At 40.3% G+C, this 10,256-nt stretch overlaps 2 pseudogenes; both read left to right on the top strand.

The window, feature by feature from the left end:
* Positions 1 to 7,143: 7,143 nt before the first annotated feature.
* LOC129058818 (cytochrome c oxidase subunit 2-like) lies at positions 7,144 to 7,827 on the top strand (annotated as a pseudogene).
* Positions 7,828 to 8,104: 277 nt separating this feature from the next.
* On the top strand, positions 8,105 to 8,785 carry LOC129058819 (ATP synthase subunit a-like; annotated as a pseudogene).
* Positions 8,786 to 10,256: the final 1,471 nt, after the last annotated feature.

A 10,256-nucleotide genomic window follows, 5' to 3' on the forward strand; every position in this document is an offset into this window, starting at 1 on the left:
CATTCATCAGAAAATAAAAGAGGAAATGAGCTCAATATTCAACAGAAAAATTTAAGTAAAAAGAATATAGTCAAAGAAGAAAAAAGATAATTACATAAATAAAAAAATTAAGAACAAAAGGGGAATAGAAAACATTCCCAATTGAAAATCTAATTATTTAGAAAGAATAATAATTTAGGTACAGGTTTGGCAAATGTAAGCAATAAAAAATTAGGAAATGTATTAAATGTGAGTTTAAAAAAAGAGAAAATATCTTAGAGAGCTAAAGAGAATTTTTAAATAATAAAAGAGTACAGTGATCTACTATATGGAAAATAATATGAAACTCAGAATAAAATGGACACATTTCTGGAAAATGAATCGATTCTCTTATGTCATTAGAAAAAACAGAAAAACTGAATGGAAGGACAACTATTTATGGTGCTAATCAAGGATATCCCTGGCTCAAAAAAACAAAACCAAACAAAACTAGGTTCTACTTGTGTTACAGGTAAGGCCTACCAAATTTTTATGAAATAAATAATCTCCTCCTTAGAGAAATTATTTCAGAAAGTGAAAACAGGAGAAAAAACTGCGAGACTCATTTTTGTGAGTTTAGTGCAGACATTGGCCTACTTCCTGTAAAAGGCCAAGTAGTAAATATTTTAGGCTTTAAGGCTACCCATTGTCTCTGTCCATGTTCTGTGTATCTGTGTGTGTGTGTGTTACAGCCCTTTAAAAATATAAATATTTTTCTTAACTCCTGTGTAGTTTGCCAACTCTTTGTTTAACAATATCTTAACTGCAAATAAGGCATTACAAGGTCAGTGCAATTGGCTAATGACAGGAAGTTTTATAAATAAAGTTTTATTAGAACATAGCCATGCCCACTCATTTATATATTTTCTATGGCTGCTTTCATATTACAACAGTAGAGTAGAGTAACTGCGAAAGAGACTGAATGGCCTGCCAAATAAGAAATGTTTATAATTTGCCTTTTTACAGAAAAAGTTCGCTGACTCTGGCTTAAGAGAAGATACAGAAATTGACTATTTATTTCCACTTTGATGTTCTCTCTTACTAGCAACTCTCCTCGCATATTCAGTGCTTGCTATTCCTACAAGATAGGAGTTAAAACAAAAAAACTGTAAAGCAAAAACTATTATGAAGACAGTCATTGTACTGATAAAATGTCTTTATGCATCTAAGAACACAGCACAAAATATGTGAAGCAGATACAATAAAATAACAGAAAATTTGATAAGCAAATGTTGAAAATTCAACACACTTCTCTCAATATTAAATCAATAGGAAAAAATATTATCAATTGTAGGTGATAGTTGATGTTCTATAGAGATTTTCTCATATCACTTTTCTTGGGTATTTGTTCCTTAGCTTCTGTTTTTGCTTAAAAAGTCATACCTGCGACTCTCCTCAGAGGACGGCGCTTAGATTATCGGAGCCACTTTTCCCATGGGGACAGAGTAGGGATGCCTGGGAGTTTACATCCCTTATGGAATGTTAAGGGATGTTAACCGATTACTCCTTGATTTGAGAATATGACAGTCCAACATACTTGCCTTTAGTTGAGACGATCTCTAAAGTATATTTTGCCCTCCAGAGTTATTTTCCCAATCTGCAGGATCAGGCTAGGTGTTTACCTGAAATTTTACCTTTCTTTGTCTTTCCCCTCCGTGTTCTGCTTCCTGCACTCCCTCCACAGTATTCATAGAAGCATTTCCTTATTTTGTGGTATTTTTCTAGAGAACTTGAATTCAGACAGTTGATATTGAACGTAGTCTAGAGTGCAGACTCAAAAAAATCTGTAGTTTACTACAGATTTACTCACTCACCTGCCAAATGGCAGTAACGAGCCCAACTCAAGTGACCAGCAGAGTATGGATAGCTCCTGTCAGGCTGCTGTATTGCAGTTACTAAGACTTTCACCTGGGATGAACTGGGATAGGGTACAGTTGAATAGGGATGAACTGCTTTGTGCAACTTCTAGTATTTGGGAATATTACAGTACTTTTCTTAATCTTAGAGATAAGACAAAGAAATATATTGTCACCTCTATCATTTATCATTTTCTATGCCTTAACTGCTAGAATTAGACAAGAAAAGGCATGAATAACGAAAAAAGAACACAAAAACTCATTATTTTATGATTAATTACCTGGAAAAAATAAAACATTCAACAACAACAACAAAAATCTCTCCTACAATGAATTAAACTATTTTAAGATAATGGTTACAAATAAATAAATTTCCAAATCAGTACACTTTGTATATACAAACAAGTTACATGAAATAATGAAAGACATCATACCATTTACAATAGCAACAAAGAATTTAAAAGCTAAGAATAAAATTAACAAGACATTTGTAAATTGTGTATTTTTTAAAAACAGCTTGACCAGATAGAAAGATATGTCATGCTTTTTTTTTTTTTTCGAGACAGAGTCTTGCTCTGTCGCCCAGGCTGGAGTGCAGTGGCTCGATTTCGGCTCACTGCAAGCTCCGCCTCCTGGGTTCACGCCATTCTCCTGCCTCAGCCTCCTGAGTAGCTGGGACTAGAGGGGCCCGCCACCACGCCCGGCTAATTTTTTGCATTTTTAGTAGAGACGGGGTTTCACCATGTTAGCCAGGATGGTCTCGATCTCCTGACCTCGTGATCCGCCCGCCTCAGCCTCCCAAAGTGCTGGGATTACAGGCGTGAGCCACCGCGCCTGGCCTGTAAATTGTATATTTTTTAAAAACAGCTTGACCAGATAGAAAGATATGTCATGCTTTTAGATAGGAATACTAATAAGTTGTCAATTTTTAAAGTTAATTTATAAATGGAACATAATACAAATAAAAATGCCAAGAACATTTTTAACTAGGAAAAGTAATTCTACAATTATATGAAAATATTAACTTTTTGTGACTAAAAAACAAAGATTGAGAAAATACAAAGTCATCAAAATATACTACGATTCTTCAGTAATTAAAACCCGGTGGTGCAGGTACATTAAAAACAGAATCTAAAGACCAGAAATTGGCCCAGATAAATTTGGAATTTTATCAAATGATAAAAGTATCATCTCAAACCAGAGGGAAAAACATGAACTATTTAAAAATGATGTGAGGCTTGGTTATACACCATGGGCTACTATGCAGCTGTATAAAAAAGAACAAAATCATGTCCTTTGTAGAAACATGGATGTGGCTGCAGGCCATTATCTTAAGCAAATTAATGCAGAAACAGAAAAGTAAATACCACATGTTCTCACTTATAAGTGGAAGCTAAACACTGAGGACACATAGACATAAAGATGGCAACAACAGGTACTGGGGACTACTTTGGCGGAGAGGGATGGAGGAGATGGGGACTGAAAAACTACCCATTGGCTACTATCGGTGACAGTTACTACCTGGGTGACAGGATCATTAATACCCCAAACACCAGCATCACAATATACCCATAATTTACCCATGTAGCAAACATGCACATGTGCCCTCTGAATCTAAAACAAAAGCTAAAATTATTTTTTAATAAATGAAGTGGGGAAACCTAGATAAACTGTTAGAAAAACATAAAGTTGAATTAATTGTTCATACCATACAACAGAAATAAAATTATAATAGATCAAAGGTATAAATGTAAAAATAAAGTCACATCTTAGTCCCTACTCCTGACTTCCCTATTTTTATGAATTCGATCAACATACCCCCGATTCCGCTACGACCAGCTCATGCATTTCCTATGAAAAAATTTCCTACCACTCACCCTAGCACTACTCATATGACACATCTCCGTGCCCATTACAATCTCCGGCATTCCTCCCCAAACTTAAGAAATATGTCTGACAAAGGAGTTACTTCGATAGAGTAAATTATAGGGGTTTAAATCCCCTTATTTCTAGGACAATGGGAATCGAACCCATCCCTGAGAATCCAAAATTCTCCGTGCCACCTATCACACCCTATCCTAAAGTAAGGTCAGCTAAATAAGCTATCGGGCCCATACCCCGAAAATGTTGGTTATATCCTTCCCGTACTAATTAACCCCCTAGCCCAACCTATCATCTACCTCACCGTCTTCACAGGTACATTCATTGCAGCACTAAGCTCGCACTGATTCTTTACCTGACTAGGCTTAGAAATAAATATACTAGCCTTCATCCCAATCCTAACCAAAAAAATAAACCCCCGCTCTACAGAAGCTGCTATTAAATATTTCCTTACACAAGCAACAGCATCCATAATCCTTCTAATAGCCATCCTCTCCAACAACGTACTCTCCGGGCAATGGACCACAGCCAACACCACCAACCAATACTCGTCACTAATAATTGTAACAGCCGTGGCAATAAAACTGGGAATAGCCCCCTTTCACTTCTGAGTCCCAGAAGTCACCCAAGGAGTCCCCCTAATGTCCGGCCTACTCCTCCTTACATGACAAAAATTAGCCCCCATTTCAATTATATACCAAATCTCCCCATCAGTAAACGTCAACGTCCTTCTTACCCTCTCAATTGTATCTATCCTAGCAGGCAGCTGGGGCGGACTAAACCAAACCCAACTACGTAAAATCCTGGCATACTCCTCAATTACCCACGTAGGCTGAATAATAGCAGTATTGCCATACAACCCAAACGTCACCATCCTCAACCTAGTCATCTACATTATTCTGACAACTACCGCATTCCTAATTCTCAACTTAAATTCTAGCACCACAATCCTGCTATTATCTCACACCTGAAACAAACTTACGTGGCTAATGCTCCTAATTCCATCTACCCTACTATCCCTAGGAGGCCGACCCTCACTAACTGGCTTCCTACCCAAATGAGCTATCATCAAAGAGTTCACAAAAAATGATAGCCTCCTTACCCCTACCATCATAGCCATCATCACCCTCCTTAACCTCTATTTTAACATGCGCCTAATTTACTCCACCTCAATCACACTACTCCCCATGTCCAACAACGTAAAAATAAAATGACAGTTCGAAAACACAAAGCCCACTCCCCTCGTCCCCGCACTCATCATCCTCACCACCTTACTTCTACCCATCTCCCCCCTTATACTGACTATCTCATAGAAATTTAGGTTAACACAGACCAAGAGCCTTCAAAGCCCTCAGTAAGTTACAATACTTAATTTCTGTAACAACTAAGGACTCCAAAACCCTACTTTGCATCAACTGAACGCAAACCAGCCACTTTAATTAAACTAAGCCCTTACTAGACCGATGGGACTTAAACCCACAAACATTTAGTTAACAGCTAAACACCCTAATCAATTGGCTTCAGTCCACTTCTCCCGCCACAGGGAAAAAAGGCGGGAGAAGCCCCGGCAGGTTTGAAGCTGCTCCTTCGAATTTGCAATTCAACATGATAATCACCTCAGGGCTGGTAAAAAGAGGTTTAGCCCCTGTTTTTAGATTTACAGTCTAATGCCTTACTCAGCAATTTTACCCCCCCCCCCCCCCCACCAACTGATGTTCGCCGCCGACCGCTGACTGTTCTCCACAAACCACAAGGATATTGGAACATTATACTTATTCGGCGCATGAGCTGGAGTCCTGGGCAAAGCCCTAAGCCTCCTTATCAGGGCTGAGCTAGGTCAACCCGGCAACCTCCTAGGTAATGACCATAACGTCATCGTCACGGCCCATGCATTCGTAATAATTTTTTTCATAGTGATGCCCATTATAATTGGGGGCTTTGGCAACTGACTAGTACCCCTAATAATTGGCGCTCCCGACATAGCGTTCCCGCGCATAAACAACATAAGCTTCTGACTCCTCCCTCCCTCCTTCCTACTACTACTCGCATCTGCTATAGTGGAGGCCGGTGCAGGAACAGGCTGAACAGTCTACCCTCCCTTAGCAGGAAACTACTCCCACCCAGGAGCCTCTGTAGACTTGACAATCTTCTCTCTACATCTAGCAGGCATTTCCTCTACTCTAGGAGCCATCAATTCCATCACAACAATTATTAATACAAAACCCCCTGCAATATCTCAGTACCAGACGCCCCTTTTCGTCTGATCCGTCCCAATCACAGCAGTCTTGCTACTCCTTTCCCTTCCAGTCCTAGCTGCTGGCATCACCATGCTGCTAACAGACCGCAACCTAAATACTACGTTCTTTGATCCAGCTGGAGGAGGGGATCCTATCCTATACCAGCACTTATTCTGATTTTTTGGCCACCCCGAAATTTATATTCTCATCCTACCAGGCTTCGGTATAATTTCCCACATTGTAACGTACTACTCTGGAAAAAAAAGAGCCATTCGGATATATAGGTATAGTCTGAGCCATAATGTCAATTGGTTTTCTAGGATTTATTGTATGGGCCCACCATATATTTACAGTAGGAATAGACGTAGATACACGGGCCTACTTCACCTCTGCTACTATAATTATCACCATCCCCACTGGCGTCAAAGTATTTAGTTGACTCGCTACACTCCACGGAAGCAATACTAAATGATCCGCTGCAGTCCTCTGAGCCCTAGGATTTATTTTCCTCTTCACCGTAGGCGGCCTAACAGGCATCGTGCTAGCAAACTCATCATTAGACATTGTACTACACGATACATACTACGTTGTAGCTCATTTTCATTACGTCTTGTCAATGGGGGCTGTATTCGCCATCATAGGAGGCTTCGTCCACTGATTCCCACTATTCTCAGGCTACACCTTAGACCAGACCTATGCCAAAATCCACTTCGTTATCATATTTGTTGGCGTAAATCTAACCTTCTTCCCACAACACTTCCTTGGCCTGTCTGGAATACCCCGACGTTACTCCGATTACCCCGACGCATATACCACATGCAACATTCTATCATCCGCAGGCTCATTTATTTCCCTGACAGCGGTAATACTAATAATTTTTATAATCTGAGAAGCTTTCGCCTCAAAGCGAAAAGTCCTAATAATTGAACAACCCTCTACAAACCTGGAGTGATTGTAGGATGCCCTCCACCCTACCATACGTTTGAAGAGCCAGTCTCTATGAAACCTGAACAAAAAAGGAAGGAATCAAACCTCCTAAAGCTGATTTCAAGCCAGTCCCATAACCTCCATGACTTTTTCAAAAAGATACTAGAAAAACCATTTCATAACCTTGTCAAAGTTAAATTACAGGTTAAGCCCTGTGTATCTTAATGGCACACGCAGCACAGGTAGGTCTGCAAGACGCTACCTCCCCTATCATAGAAGAACTAGTCACCTTTCATGACCATGCCCTTATAATCATTTTCCTAATCTGCTTCCTAGTCCTATACGCCCTTTTCCTAACACTCACAACAAAATTGACCAACACTAGCATCTCAGACGCCCAAGAAATAGAGACTGTTTGAACTATCTTACCAGCTATTATCCTAGTCCTAATCGCCCTCCCATCTCTACGCATTCTCTATTTGACAGACGAAATCAACGATCCCTCCTTTACCATCAAATCAATTGGCCATCAGTGATATCGAACTTACGAATATACTGACTATGGCGGATTAATCTTCAATTCCTACATGTTCCCACCATTATTCCTAGAACCAGGGGACCTTCGACTTCTTGACGTCAACAACCGAGTAGTCCTCCCAGTTGAAGCCCCCGTTCACATAATAATCACATCCCAAGACGTTTTACACTCATGAACCGTCCCCTCATTAGGCCTAAAAACAGATGCAATCCCCGGACGCCTAAACCAAACCACATTCACTGCCACACGGCCAGGAGTATATTATGGCCAATGTTCAGAAATCTGCGGAGCTAATCACAGCTTTATACCCATCGTCCTAGAACTAATTCCCCTAAAAATCTTCGAAATAGGGCCTGTATTCACTTTATAGCCCTCCTACTCACCCTGCAGCCTGCCCCACTCCCCCTGCAAGGCTCACTGTAAAGCTAACCTAGCATTAACCTTTTAAGTTAAAGACTAAGAGAGCTATTTTCTCTTTGCAGTGAAATGCCACAAATAAACACCACCACATGGCCTACTGTCATCACCCCCGTACTTCTCACACTATTTCTCATTACTCAACTAAAACTATTAAATACACACTTCCATTCACCCGCTTAGCCAAAATTCACTAAAACAGAAAACCATGCCAAACCCTGAGAACTAAAATGAACGAAAATTTATTCACTTCATTCATTACCCCTACAGTACTAGGCCTACCCGCCGCAGTACCAATCATTCTATTTCCCCCCTTACTGGTTCCCACCTTCAAATACTTCATCAGCAATCGACTAATCGCTGCTCAACAGTGACTAATCCAACTCACCTTAAAACAAATAATAACTATCCATAACATTAAAGGACAAACCTGATCCCTCATACTAATATACCTAATTATTTTCATTGCCTCAACTAACCTCCTAGGACTCCTACCCTACTTATTTACACCAACTACCCAACTATCTATAAACCTAGCCATAGCAATCCCCCTGTGAGCAGGTACGGTGATTACAGGCTTCTGCTTCAAAGCCAAAATCACCCTAACCCACCTCCTACCACAAGGCACGCCCACATCCCTCATCCCCATACTAATTATTATCGAGACCATCAGCCTATTTATTCAACCATTAGCCTTAGCCGTACGCTTAACCGCCAACATCACTGCAGGCCACCTACTCATACACTTAATTGGAAGCGCTACACTAGCAATATTAACCATCAGCTTCCCCTTAACCCTCATCACCTTCATAATTTTAATTTTATTAACTATTCTAGAAATTGCCATCGCCCTAATTCAAGCCTATGTTTTTACACTTCTAGTGAGCCTCTACTTACATGAAAACTCATAACGGCCCACCAATCGCACGCTTATCACATAGAAAAACCCAGCCCATGGCCCCTAACAGGGGCCCTCTCAGCCCTCCTAATAACATCCGGCCTGACCATATGGTTTCACTTCTACTCCACAACCTTATTATCACTAGGCCTACTAATCAATACACTAACCATATATCAATGATGGCGTGATGTAGTGTGAGAAAGCACATACCAAGGCCACCACACACTACCCGTCCAAAAAGGCCTCCGATATGGGATAGTCTTATTCATCACCTCGGAAGTCTTTTTCTTCGCTGAGTTCTTCTGAGCATTCTACCGCTCCAGCCTAGCCCCTACCCCTTGACTTGGGGGGCACTGGCCCCCAACAGGTATTACCCCTCTCAACGCCCTAGAAGTCCCACTCCTGAATACATCCGTACTGCTCGCATCAGGAGTCTCAATTACTTGAGCCCATCACAGCCCAACAGAAAATAACTGAACCCAAACGATTCAAGCATTACTTATCACAATCATCTTACTGGGCATCTATTTCACCCTTCTCCAGGCCTCAGAATACTTTGAAGCCCCCTTCACCATCTCTGATGGCATTTATGGCTCAACATTTTTTGTAGCTACAGGTTTCCATGGTCTCCACGTTATTATTGGATCAACTTTCCTCACTGTCTGCCTAGCTCGCCAACTACTATTCCACTTCACATCCAAACACCACTTTGGCTTCGAGGCCGCCGCTTGGTATTGGCACTTTGTAGATGTAATCTGACTATTTCTGTACATCTCCATTTACTGATGAGGATCCTACTCTTTTAGTGTAAGCAGTACCGTTAACTTCCAATTAACTAGTTTTGATAGCACTCAAAAAAGAGTAATTAACTTCACCTTAATCCTAGTAGTTAACACCCTCTTAGCCTTACTATTAATAATTATCACATTCTGACTACCACAACTTAACCTTTACATAGAAAAATCCGACCCATACGAATGTGGATTTGACCCAACATCCCCCGCCCGCATTCCTTTTTCCATAAAATTTTTCTTAGTAGCTATCACCTTCCTATTATTCGACCTAGAAATTGCTCTACTACTACCCCTACCATAAGCCCTACAAACAGCCAACTTACCGCTAATAACCATATCATCACTTCTATTAGTTATCATCCTGGCCCTAAGCCTAACTTATGAATGATTGCAAAAAGGATTAGACTGAGCCGAATTGGTAAATAGTTTAAACAAAACAAATGATTTCGACTCATTAAATTATGATAGTCATATTTACCAAATGCCCCTTATTTACATAAACATCATACTAGCATTTACTATTTCACTCTTAGGAATACTGATTTACCGCTCACACCTAATATCCTCTCTACTCTGCCTAGAAGGAATAATATTATCATTATTTATTATAATCACCCTCATAACTCTCAACACCCACTCCCTCCTAGCTAACATCATACCCATCACCATACTAGTCTTCGCTGCCTG

Source organism: Pongo abelii, chromosome 3 (assembly GCF_028885655.2).
Source record: "Pongo abelii isolate AG06213 chromosome 3, NHGRI_mPonAbe1-v2.0_pri, whole genome shotgun sequence".
Taxonomy (NCBI): domain Eukaryota; kingdom Metazoa; phylum Chordata; class Mammalia; order Primates; family Hominidae; genus Pongo; species Pongo abelii.